Source organism: Papio anubis, chromosome 8 (assembly GCF_008728515.1).
Source record: "Papio anubis isolate 15944 chromosome 8, Panubis1.0, whole genome shotgun sequence".
Classification (NCBI taxonomy): Eukaryota; Metazoa; Chordata; class Mammalia; order Primates; family Cercopithecidae; genus Papio; species Papio anubis.
This window is the reverse complement of record NC_044983.1, coordinates 44,362,365-44,375,302: the sequence shown is the minus strand read 5'-3', so window position 1 is coordinate 44,375,302 and position 12,938 is coordinate 44,362,365.

The following is a 12,938-nucleotide window of genomic DNA, read 5'->3' as shown; positions in this document are numbered from 1 at the left end:
TGCCTGTAACCGTAGCTGAGGCAGGAGAATTGCTTGAACTTGGGAGGTGGAGGTTGCAGTGAGCCGAGATCGCGCCACTGCACTCCAGCCTGGGTGACAAGAGTGAAACTCCATCTCAAAAAAAAAAATTAATAATAGGAAGCATCAAAGGTTCTTTTCTTTCTGACATTCTGAACATTCCTGAGTATCATTTTCTCATCTACTCCATCTCTAAAGGCTGGTTTGCCAGCAACAAGTGTTCTTAATTTTCTAACTCTCCTGATTCCTAAAGGATGTTTTGCCAGATATAGAATGTGTAGTTCCTAGTTCTTTCAGCACTTATAGAAGGTTGTGCCACTCCTTTCTGGCCTCCATGTTTTCAGATAAGAAATCTGCTATCACTCACACTAGTGGTCCCCTGTAGGTAATGAGTCATGTTTCTCTGGCGCTTTTGAGATTTTGTTTTTTTATCTTCAGTTTTCAGACAGTTAACTGTGATGTGTATTGGCATGGATTCCATGGGTTTTTCCTATTTCAGTTTTGCTCAGCTCTTTGAAAATGTAGGTTTCTCTCACCTTTGACATTTGGGAAGCTTGTGCCTATTATTTCTTTGAATACTTTTTCAGCTCCACTCTCTTCTCCTCTCCTTCAGAAACTCCTATAATATGAAAGTTGGACTTTTCGTCATTTCCCTCAGGTTCCTGAGGTTCTCCTCCTATTTTTTTCTATGTGTTTTCTCTCCTTTATTCTGATTAAGCAAATTCTACTTCTCTGCCATTCAGTTCACAGATTCTGTCTTCTGTCATCTCCACCCTGCTATTGAGCCCCTCCAGTGTGTTTTGTGTGTTTGTGTTGGTTATTGTATTTTTCGTATTTACAATATCCACTTGTAACTCCTCTTTCTTCATCTCCGTAATTTCTATTCTTATTTTTCATTTGTGTCAAAAGGATTTGGAATTTCTCGCTGAAGTATTATTATGATGGGCACCTTAAAATTCCTGTCAGATGATTTCAACATCTGAGTCAGTTCAGTGTTGGCATCTGTTGATCACGTTTTCTCGTTCAGCTGGTGATGTTTTTTGGTTCTTTGACAGGTGAGTTCAGTTGGATCCTGGACATCTTGTCTGTTTTGTTAGGAGTGTCTGGGTCCCACCCAAGTCCTCCATTTTATCTAGCAGTCACTCTGTTTAGGCTTAGCATGCAGGTCCTGGGCAATTCTGTGGGCCGTGGCTGCCATTACAGTTTACATTCAGTCTTTGTGGTATTATTTTGATCTGCGTAGTTATCTGGTGCCACTGATGGCCCCTGAGCCCTGCTGGTGCTGGCCGAGGGTGCAGAAGGTATGTCTCTAGGCTGGAAATCACAGGTCTCTGGATGAAGGAAGGGAGTGTGAGGACTTCTGGAACAAAGGACATTTCTCAGGCCATTTTCTGTTGCAAGGTAACCTCAGCTGCTGTGCCCTGGCTTTTCCTTAGAAGAGAAAGGAGCTCAGTTTCTGAGTGGCAGACAGCATTTCCCTGGGCAGTTGCTTGTTGTGGCTGCATCCTTGCTCACTGGCTGCCCTGCCACCTGGTGTGTGTAGACTGTGAAAGGAACTGCAGCCCTTGGGCTTGAGGAGCACTTCCCAGGCCAGGGGCTTGTGGTAGTGCCTCCTCCCTGTGATGTTCTCCTGACCCATGGTGCCTGTAGGAGGGAAAGGGGAGTCTATTTCCTATGGGAACAAAGAATGTGTATTGGAATCGTGTCAGCTGATGCCTGTACTAGGGGACAGAGGCGGCTGCAGGCCCAGTTCAAAGCCAACCCTTTTTCCACCTCTAGTCACCCACAGGCTCCTTGCTGATGCCCCTGCAGGCACTGCTGGCTGACCTGGTGTCATCCCAGGAGGAATGAGCCTGCCAGGCCTCTTTCTCTTGTTGGTCTGGGGTGGGGACACCAGCCCTGAGTTGTCTCCTCCTGTCAGTGGGACCATAAGACCCTATTCTGTGCTGCTCCTTCAGCCACGGTCCTGGGTCTGGGCCCAGAGTGCTCTCCTCTTTCCCCTTTGGGGTTCTTCTATGGTTGCGTCTGTGTCATTTGCAGAGTTTACAGTTATGCTTGTGGAGATGAGCAGAGATGAGTCAATGCTGTCTTGTCTGGACCGGAAACCCAGACGCTCAGTTTTAAGCATTCAGAAATTAAAGGTGAATGTGACTACACCAGTAAAGATGTCAAAATTGCTGCTAAGAAGATAAGGGGCTAGTGCACTGAAAGTAGAAGTTTTGGAATTATTTACATAGAGGTGGTACTGAAGCCAGGCAAATATCAAAGATATCTTAGGCACCAATGAAAAGATGGAGCACAGAGAGGCCCAGAAGAAAGTGTCCAAAAAAGTGAAAACTGGTGGCAGAATTATTCCTCCCCTAGCTATTGTTTTGAAGCACATTTGTTATAAACAATGAGTACATAATAGTTCATATAATCAGAAAATATAGAGAAAACAACTTTACAAAGAGCATGTGGAGCCTAAGAAAAAGGGACATATTTTCCGATGTGCATCACCCTTATCAGGTATGTACAAGCAGGAGAGGCTGCTTCCCCGCCTCTGCTAAGATCTCTGAATAAACCTGGACATGAGCTGCAAGAGAACAGAAAGAAAGCAAACCGAAGCAAATTCAAACTAAAGTCAATCCTGCGTCTCTCTCTTCCTAGGAACTTAATCCCTTCTCTGGTCTCCAGTGTGGGAGGATTTTATCCAGAGAGTGAGTTATAAAGCAGGCAATAAAAAGTAAGGACATTTCTAAACACATTCAGCCTTCACCTCTTGTCCACGGGCTCACCCTCCCTGCATACCCTAAAACTGACTAAGAGATCTAGCCACGATGTCAGCTGACATCTGAAAAACACTGCCTTCCATTTGCCTCCATGAGAAGCGAGATGATTATGAGTAAGACCTCGGTCTGATGCCCAGCATGAATCCTGGTTCATTGGAACAGTCCGAGGCTTCAGATCCCCTTCTCTGCCAAGCCTGCGTTTCTCTGTGCCTCCTGACCCTGTCAGGGTGGGAAGTCTGACAAAATGTCTGGCGCGCTGCAGCTCAGGCACATGGGTCTTGGGACCCCAGGCTTTCAGAGCCGGAGGGACGTCCTCAGACACGGAGTCCTTTCCACTCTCACCCGGGACAACCGAAAGAACCCACTGCAAAGGCAGCCACAGAGGGTGCTTCTGCCACGGCCAGTCTGTCCTCTGGATATCAGATCGGCATCTAATAGATTAGAGTGTGGCAAGGCCAGACCACTATCACAGAACTCCTCTAAAAGCAGTGCTAAAATGCGCTGGATCGTTTTCATTTGTCAAGGATTTTGCTTTAATTTTCTAACACGCTCGGCTTCTCCTTTTCTTTCTAACCCTTTCCAAATGTGGGTGGGGGGTGGGATGTGCAGGTGTCACTGTCCTGGCCCTGCTTAAGAGGGGGTGTTCCTTGTGGGGGACTGGGAGGCAAACAGGAGGAAGGAGGAAAGGGCCTTTAAGAGCTGCTCCCTACCCTGCGGGAGTCTCTGGAATGTGCGCGGGGCCGGGCCGTGAACGCCGCGCCACTGCCCAAGCGCTCTGCGTCCAGTGCTCATTCCACACAACGAAACCCTCAGAGGAAGTCCTACGGGTGCGTGTGTTGGGGAGCGGAGTGACAGAGTGAGCCACTGAGGCCAGAGCCCCGCAGACACCAAGCTCTTTATTTACCTAGGGTTCTGACTAACCAGAGGCGCGGCGCTGCCCACTTTCTGATAAGGTGACTAAGGGCGTCCTGCCTGGGCTTGAAGCCGTAGCCCTGTTTCCCCTCCGCAGCCCGTGCGCCCCCCGGCCGCCCCTCCCGCGCCGGCCTCTGGTGGGTGTTCCTCGGGGCAGGATGCCGGTCGGGAGCAGAGGAAACAAAGCTGCTCTAGCGCGCGCCGCCCGGGCAGCCGCGTGGCAAGTCCCTGCACCGCGGCTCCCTCCGACATGCCCAAACCTTCTAAGTAGCCCCGCGCCTCTCGGCCGGGCGGCGGCGGCGCGCGGGGCCCACGCTCCGAGGAGGGCCGGGCCGGGTAGGGCGTGCAGGTACTTTCATGCGGACGCCCACGCGTACGCCAAGTGGGTGTTTAGCTGGGGGCGAAGCCTGGGCATTCCATGCGTTTACATTCTTCCCGAAGAAGGCAGGTGCCCTTGAGAGCCTTCCTAGGCATTCTTGGTGCTGAGCGGCCCCCTAAGTCCACTCTCGCTCTCTGTGCACTCTACATGCATCTCTGGCACACTTTCATCTTCACACGCAGCACACACGCCCCTTGGAACTGGCGGGCAAAGTCTCACTTAAAATTCATGGACCAGCCAAATCGCATTTTTCTTCTCCCCCGCCCCCCTCCGCCCCAAAGATAATTTGGAACATCATGAGAACTAGGTAGCAGATATAAACATCAGAGCAGGTAGTTAACTGGGCCTCTTACGGCATTTTTTAACTAGCTTCTAAATAACTTGGCTTTAGCATGAGCTACATGTATTTCTTTAAAAATCTACCTTTTAAAAGCTCTTCATAGGATTCCTGTGAGGTTGGCAAAGAAAAACAGATATTGTCTCCAGTTAGTGAATAGAAAAGTTGAGGCTCAAAGAGGTAACATTTGTTTGTCCTGCAGTATTTCACACGTGCTTAGTAAAGGCAGGCATGAAACATCCTCCTCACTGGGGTGCCCCAGAGCTGAATTCCATGGAAACTGTTGACTCTAGTCCACCACAGTTCAGTGGAGAACGTCCCTGTCAGTGTTACAGGGCTCTGCTGCAGGACATTTGACTTAGAAACGGATGCACAGCATCCAAACACCCCTGCAGCTCCCCAGCCCGGAATCCCTGCTCCCACCTCCTGCCCCCACCGGCCGTCTCCACAGCCCTCACATTATTTTCTGGCCAGGGCCATCCCCGAGGTCAAAGTTCTCCCCATTTGCTACAGAAGGACATCCCATAGTTAGGTCCCCCACCCCTACAGTCACTGCCATCAACAGAGCCCCGATCAGGGGACCCACCCCTTCCCACTTTCCCACTTGGCTCCTGCAGGCGTCTGGTCCTGGGAATGCTTGGGGGGCTGCCCAGCTTCCATAAGGTCCACCTGTGTCCTGCCTCCCTTCCCACTTCCCTGTCCAGTGCTGGTGCCACTGGAATCTGGTGCTCCGGGCAACTGCAAATAGGGTCTCACTATGCTTTGGATTAAATGGGAATGCATGGGCTAAACTGGGAGGATAGCCACAACCAATAACATCATTTCTATGAGAAAATGAATTCTGCTTCCAAACAACCAATTTACAAATTCACTTTGGGATCCTGATGTGTTCATAAGTTGCAGAATCCCTGTGATAGAACCTGAATGAATAACTATTTTGTTCAGCAAAGTTGACCGCTTATTAAATATTACTTGTTGAAAAGAAAGCACGGCCATTATAAAGGCAGATAGTGTATTTCCTTTGCGAATTCTTGTTTGGGCTGTTTTCATGTGAAACCAGATCTCTGTGACTCTGTTTCCCCCTCACATCTTGAACTGAAAAAATCAGTGGCTTGGTGTTGATTTTAAAACTTATGGCCAGGCATGGTGGCTCACACCTGTAATCCCAGCACTTTGGGAAGCTGAGGCTGGTGGATCACTTGAGGTCAGGAGTTCATGACTAGCCTGGCCAACATGGTGAAACCCTGTCTCTACCAAAAATGCAAAAATTAGCCAGGCATGGTGGCTTGAGCCTGTAATCCCAGCTACTCTGGAGGCTGAGGCAGAAGACTCGCTTGAACCCCAGAGGTGGAGGTTGCAGTGAGCCAAGATCACCACTGCACTCCAACTTGGGCAACACAGGGAGACTCTGTTTCAGGAAAAAAAAAAAAAAAAAAAAAAAAAAAAAAACTTATCAGGCACCAACTTGCTTATTACATAAGCTGAGCATTTTTCTACCTGTTTCTTCGGCAGGAACAGACAAAAACTGGAAATACAAAGTCCCCTTAGTGGCAAGTTATAACAAAAGAGCTGGAGTTGAATATTCATGGGAAGATCTTTCCCTGCAAATCCTACACAGTTTCATCCATTAAGTAACTACACACGTGACATATCCAGAGGTCTGTTGAATCTCAGGGAGCTTCTACCTGGCTACTGAAAATATAACTGGCTGCGAGAGCCATGGGCATGAGAAATCATTGGCCAGGTGCCAGAGAGGCATATACCTGCTCTTGCCAAACTAAGAACTGCTCAATCACGTGGGACAACGAGAAAGCATCTTGGAGACTTGAATAGAACTGAGGAAGATGGAAGATCCATTGTATTTGAACAAATTTGATCAGTTTCCTGAAGCCAGTCAATTCTTACAAGCAGTAAATCCAGTACAGAGCCTGAGGAAATTAACTTTGGTTTTACTCAAGAAAAAAAATACAAAAATAAGAACCCATTCTGCAAACTCTAAAGACGTCAAATGCAACATAAGTTTTACAAATGTACTGAGAGTAATTTTTCTCCACTGTAATAAGGGAAATTATGTCAGGCTGACACTAATGTCATCAGCACTGATGCATTGCTTTGTACCAACTACTGTAATCTGCCACTCATTAGAAAATTCAGTGGCATGGTGACCAGCACACTCTAATTCTCCAGCTTCATGGTCTTTCACAAACTAAAAGGGAAGGCAGTCCTGCAAGGAGGAAGCACTGGGCGTCCTTAATCTTCTCTGGGTTTTTCTTTAAAAAAATAAAATAAAGTTTGTTCTTAGTGTTACTATTCAGAAAATATTTTTTTTAGCAACATACGGACACAGCTGTTTGCCTTTGGTATAGTTTTGAACTTGAAGTAAATTACATTTTCCTTCATAAGGGGGCAACTTTCTGCTCTTCTGTTAAAGCAGAAGTCAAATAATTACAAATTGATAATAAACATGTCTAGAACTGTCTTCTCCAACCTAAAGTACAAGAGATACTGTCCATGACCTCCGCTCTTATTTGGTCTTTCATTTTTTTAGGAGAGAACTTTCATATGTTCCAAAGTATGAAGTTAATGCATAAACACCTTCTAGGTTTCAGTACTCTTCATTTAGTTTGAAAAACAAGAAGAAGGAAATAAATGAAAATACTCCCAATTTAAATTGCTCACTCTATGTGTAGGAAACAAAAATTACTATAAGGCAGTCTATTGACTGTGTAACAATAAAAAGGACAGTAACTATACTAAAATGAGTTGTCTAGGCCAATGAATGTGGAAACTTTGATCTGTTTTCCACCTTTAAAACATCTATCTATCTATCTATCTATAATGTATATCATTACATATATATAAAAGATATGTGTGTGTATGTATATATGCCTTTAAACATATGGCAGTGCCATCTAATAGGACCTCTTGCAGTAATGAAAGCACTCCATAATGCATTCTGTCCACTGTGGTACCCATTAGCCACAAGTGATGACTGAGCATGTGAAAAGTGGCTAGTCCAACCAAAGAATTAAATTTTCAATTTAATTCCATTTTAACTTATTTAAAATTAAATAGCCACATGTGGCTAGTGGCTACCCTGTTGGAGAATTCATCTTTATAGTATAATAGGGCAACAAAAGGGATTAAAATGTGATTTGTCTGAGTGTCAGAAAACCCTATATAGAAGAAACAACAAACAAGAGGTGTGAGGTGGAGGTGGGGGCTGGGGACAGAGCAAATAAAGTTAGCAAGCCCTTCTTGAACACTCACCATGCAGGGGGACTGAAGGTGCTGTTGGGGGCAGACTTTGCCCAAAGCACAACCAAGAGATGGTGTTTCACCAGTGCACAGCTTAAGTACAAAGCCTCAAGGATGGAAAGGAGATCACAAGATAATACCTTATAATTTGCCAAACAAGATAAGTAGGTGGGAAGGAGATCAGGATCACTTTGGGTTCAAAAATCCCAGAAGAGTTGAGGAGGTGATGACCAATGAAGATGTGTGGGTGGGGCCTCCAGGAGAGTAGAACAAAGCAGTGTGAGTCCAGCACAGAGAGGAGAGTCAAGGGGGCCTTGGCAGAGGTGAGAGGTGGCTGGGGGTGCAGCATCTGGGATGCTAATCTGGACAGTGGGACGTTCCTCCTGCCGCCATTTGAAAAGCATGAGGTATATCTTTTGAGAAACGTGTATCTACTATAATAGCTGCCGGTGGATTTACAGAAAGTGCCAGGGTGTTTTTCATGACAGACTCTGAGGAGCTAGTTTCCTATTCTGCCTCATTTAGCAGATTAAAAATGTCACCATACCCATTGATAAAAGGAAGCATTCTCTGTGTTTCAGTGTGTGTGCAGTCCTCTTAAGGCCACTCTCTTTTTCCCGTAGCCTTCCTTCTCTTACACATTCTTTTGTTACTACTGTCTCCACCTATATAATCGAGGTCCTGTTTCAAAACTGTCCTGGATGCTATAACTAAAGTTCTCTTGCTAGAATTGGACAATGTGGATAAAAATCTTCTTACAGATAGAAATTCTTCAGGCGAAAGAAGGAGGACTTCATGTCTAAAACACCAAAAGCAACAGCAACAAAAGCCAAAATTGACAAATGGGATCTCATTAAACTAAAGAGCTTCTGCACAGCAAAAGAAACTACCATCAGAGTGAATAGGCAACCTACAGAATGGGAGAAAATTTTTGCAATCTACTCATCTGACAAAGGGCTAATATCCAGAACCCACAAAGAACTCAAACAAATTTACAAGAAAAAAACAAACAACCCTATCAAAAAGTGGGCAAAGGATATGAACAGACACTTCTCAAAAGAAGATGTTCATACAGCCAACAGACACATGAAAAAATGTTCATCATCACTCACCATCAGAGAAATGCAAATCAAAACCACAATGAGATACCATCTCACACCAGTTAGAATGGCATCATTAAAAAATCAGGAAACAACAGGTGCTGGAGAGGATGTGGAGAAATAGGAACACTTTTACACTGTTGGTGGGACTGTAAACTAGTTCAACCATTGTGGAAAACAGTGTGGCGATTCCTCAGGAATCTAGAACTTGAAATACCATTTGACCCAGCCATCCCATTACTGGGTATATAACCATATAATTATAAGTCATGCTGCTATAAAGACACATGCACACGTATGTTTATTGCAGCACTACTCACAATAGCAAAGACTTGGAATCAACCCAAATGTCCATCAGTGACAGACTGGATTAAGCAAATGTGGCACATATGCACCATGGAATACTATGCAGTCATAAAAAAGAAGAGTTCGTGTCCTTTGTAGGGATATGAATGCAGCTGGAAACCATCATTCTCAACAAACTATCACAAGAACAGAAAACCAAACAACGCATGTTCTTACTCACAGGTGGGAATTGAACAAAGAGATCACTTGGACACAGGAAGGGGAGTATCACACACTGGGGCCTATTGTGGGGAGCGGGGGGGACAGCATTAGGAGATATACCGATACACCTAATGTAAATGACGAGTTAATGGGTGCAGCACACCAACATGGCACATGTATACATATGTAACAAACCTGCACGTTGTGCACATGTACCCTAGAACTTAAAGTATAATAATAATAAATAAAAATAAAAAAAAGAAAGAGGAGAGAGTTAACATGTACCAAGCACCTACCCTGGGGTACATGCTAGGCCTGGCATGGTATGTGTGAACACAGCATCATGTATTCCAGGACCATAAGGAAAACACCTACCCTTCCCCATCAAAACAAAAACAAAAACAAAAACTGAGCAGCTTGTCGAAGGACACAGTCCTCACTAGGAGCAAAGCTGGGGCTGGAACTCAAATTAATTGTGGAGTTCCTGCAGCTCCAGGAGCTTCAGCAAGGCGGTGGCCTCTCTGGTGCTCACTTCTAGGATAGCTGTAATGTGAACCTACAGGGTGGGGATGAGTACACTTTCCAATCACACACCACCAGGGTGCTGCCAGGACCACAGAAAGCCTGCACCCAGGGCCCCTCAGGCCTCTGCCTTCCAGGGAGACAGTCAGAGTGGCAGAAAACAACACAGACAGTTGTGGGGCTTCCAATGAATTCCATGAAAGGTAATTGGCTTTTTATTCCAGTGTCATCTGAATTCTTTAAAATAGTTTTTCTTGAATAGATGGTGGAACAAATCTCAGTGCTTTTCAATAGGAACAGCCTGAATCTCCACCTTTCGTGCTCTAACTGCCTCCCAGGTAACTGGAATGTGAGGCTAAGCTGACACCCACACCGCTTCTTTCAGGCAGGACAGCAGAGCTAGTTTCCTACTTTCCAGCTCTAATTCAGACCTAGAAGACATCTTGCCAACAGGGCAGGCCCATCCTCCCCATCCCGGAGCACAGGCGAGGTGCTGCCTGCAGCACGCTGTGCCGCCAGTGACCACGCACTCAGGAATGCAGACACCTGCAAGAGCAGGAACAGAAAACAACAGTCACCTGTCTCACCTGATCCACCCAGGTGGGCGGGGGCATGGGGCTTGGGGCTGGTCAGGACTTGGAGCTAGGCTCCTGCCCGTGGACAGGAGGAAGGGGAAGGCCACATCTGCAGGTGTGGAATGCCAGGCTGGCCCCAGCCTGAAGCCCTAGACCAGGAGGGAGAGCGGCATGCTCCTCTTTTGTGACCCTCCTGCATCATGAAATCACAGTGACTAAAGGTGGCCTCCAGGACAATAATCTGTTGTGGGCTTGTTTGAACACTGATGCCATTTTGCCTCCCTGGAAAACCCTGCTCTGTCACCCCCAAGGAGTCAGCCTTAAGGGCTGCATATTCTTAGTAAATGGTGGAACAGAGCTAAAACAAAGGGGGAAGAGTGATGTTACTGTTCTACCCTTCACCTTGCTCCACCAGTACACTGAAGGCAGAGCTCTTCCTCTTGTAAAAACAGTACTCAGGCGAAAAAATACATATATACATGTGTATATACATGTGTATATACACACAAAAAAATGCATATCCATACGTAAGTATGCACATGCATACACACACACGCATGTATAGACACACACATACACACACATGTACATGCATATACCTATATACACACATACACATGTGCATACACATACACACACATGCACACACAAACATATATACACACAAACACACATACACACATATACATGCATACACAGATAGACACACACACGTGTATATACATATATTACACAAACTCACCAACCACTCACACACACACTGCACGTGCATATGTATAGCCCTTGCCCAGCCCCAGGTGCATTTCCCAAAGGTGTCATCACTTATATGGAAGAGGAAAGAAGGAGAGCTGGGTGGAGACACCTCACTAGGATCTAGGTGGAGCAGGGGTGAAGAGGGAAGGCATCCTCCCTGCCCATGCCACAGGCACCCTGACTTGGTGGCAGCAGATCCCAGACCCAAGGGTGAAGCTGTGCCCTGCATGCCCTGGCTCCAGTCACTGCCCCAGTAGGTGGAGCTGAGACCTCTCAGGCTGTGTCCTGATGGTTCTGGGGACCCTGCATCACCTCCAACCTATCATACCCTCCTGCAAGCAAGCCCTCCAAACAAAGCTGCTCACCAGGCTACATGTAGACTCCACGTCTCCTTTAGGCCCTGCTATCAACATAACCTTCACATGAACTTGAGTACTGCCTTTACTTTCCATTTTTTTTTCTCAGTGATTTCTTGAACAAATCATTATGCTGGTAAAATGTCAAATGCTGTTTTCCTTGGCAGATACAGAGCTTGCGGGGAGGTGGGAGAGAAAGTTACATTTCTAGCACCCTTTTTGAACATTGCGGGGGATAATTGGGACATTAAACAAGACAGTCACTAAGCGGGGACACTCAGGGAGGCCTGTCAGCCACAGCAGGCACATTTCCCTGTCACTCAGGGACGCTAGCGCCTGCTTCCTTCCCCCGTTGCCGCAGGACTCCTCAAGGAAGTGCTGACCCTACACAGACCATTTGTGCTTAAAAAACTTAAATCACTGGAAGCCAACAAAGCAAATCTGAAAATGGCTGAGAAGAGGCAGAGCTCCAGCCTTGCCCTAAGTGGCCCTGGAAACCTCCCCAGTGGTGCCATGCCTGGAGGTGGAAAGGATTTCTCTGAGAGTTTGCCTGCTTGTGGAAGAAACCAGGGTATTGTCTCCTGCTTACCCTAGGCTCTCTGACCCCTGCCTCAGGGAACTGCAGTGACTTGCTGGCCCTCTGCTTCTGCAGGAATCCTTTCTGTTAGAATTTGCATTGCTATGAACATCTCGAAAAATCTCTTCTCATTCCCCCTTTGACAATTCAAGCACAAAGTCTGTCATGGAAATACTGTTGAAGACTCTTCTCTTTTGCTGTTGGCAGGGCACACTCTGCCATCTGAAAAGAAGAGCACCCTGGCCATTCTCCACATGCTCCATGTGGGGCTGAAGGTGCCTGAAGAAGAAACTTTCTCACACTGGATGCTTTGTCCTCCTCTGACTCCAACGGACCACAAAATCTTCCAGGAAACGCTTTTCAGTACCACTTCCCTGCCGCCACTTGCAGCGGGTGCATCCACTTGAGGGGATGTTCCTAAGAAGGCAGGGTATTAAATCTTACTTGAGCATAGACCCCTGCATGGGAGGCATAGCTAAGAATGTCACAGTAAGAAGCAGCATTCACCAGGACTCACTGCAGCTCCTGCAAAGTGCTACCATGCGCTTCTCAAAACCCCACAAGCATGAGTGTGATGCTGGCAGGAAGCCCAGGCTTCTCTTTTATGACATCTGCTCTGGGGAGCAGGACCCTTTTTCTTTGTCTCTTCAAGGTAACTGCAAACTCTCAGACAAAAAAGAAGAGAGGACTATGGGACCTTCCTCCTGGAACATGCTTTAATTCACCAGGCGCATGTACAGAAGATCACTGGTAACCAACATGAATACGGTTCTTTAAGATACACAAAGCAAGCTTACAAACACCTTCTTCTTCTTCAGGACTTCAGAATTCACCTTCTGCCCTCCTCTCCCAAGCTGTTTCTCCACCTGGATA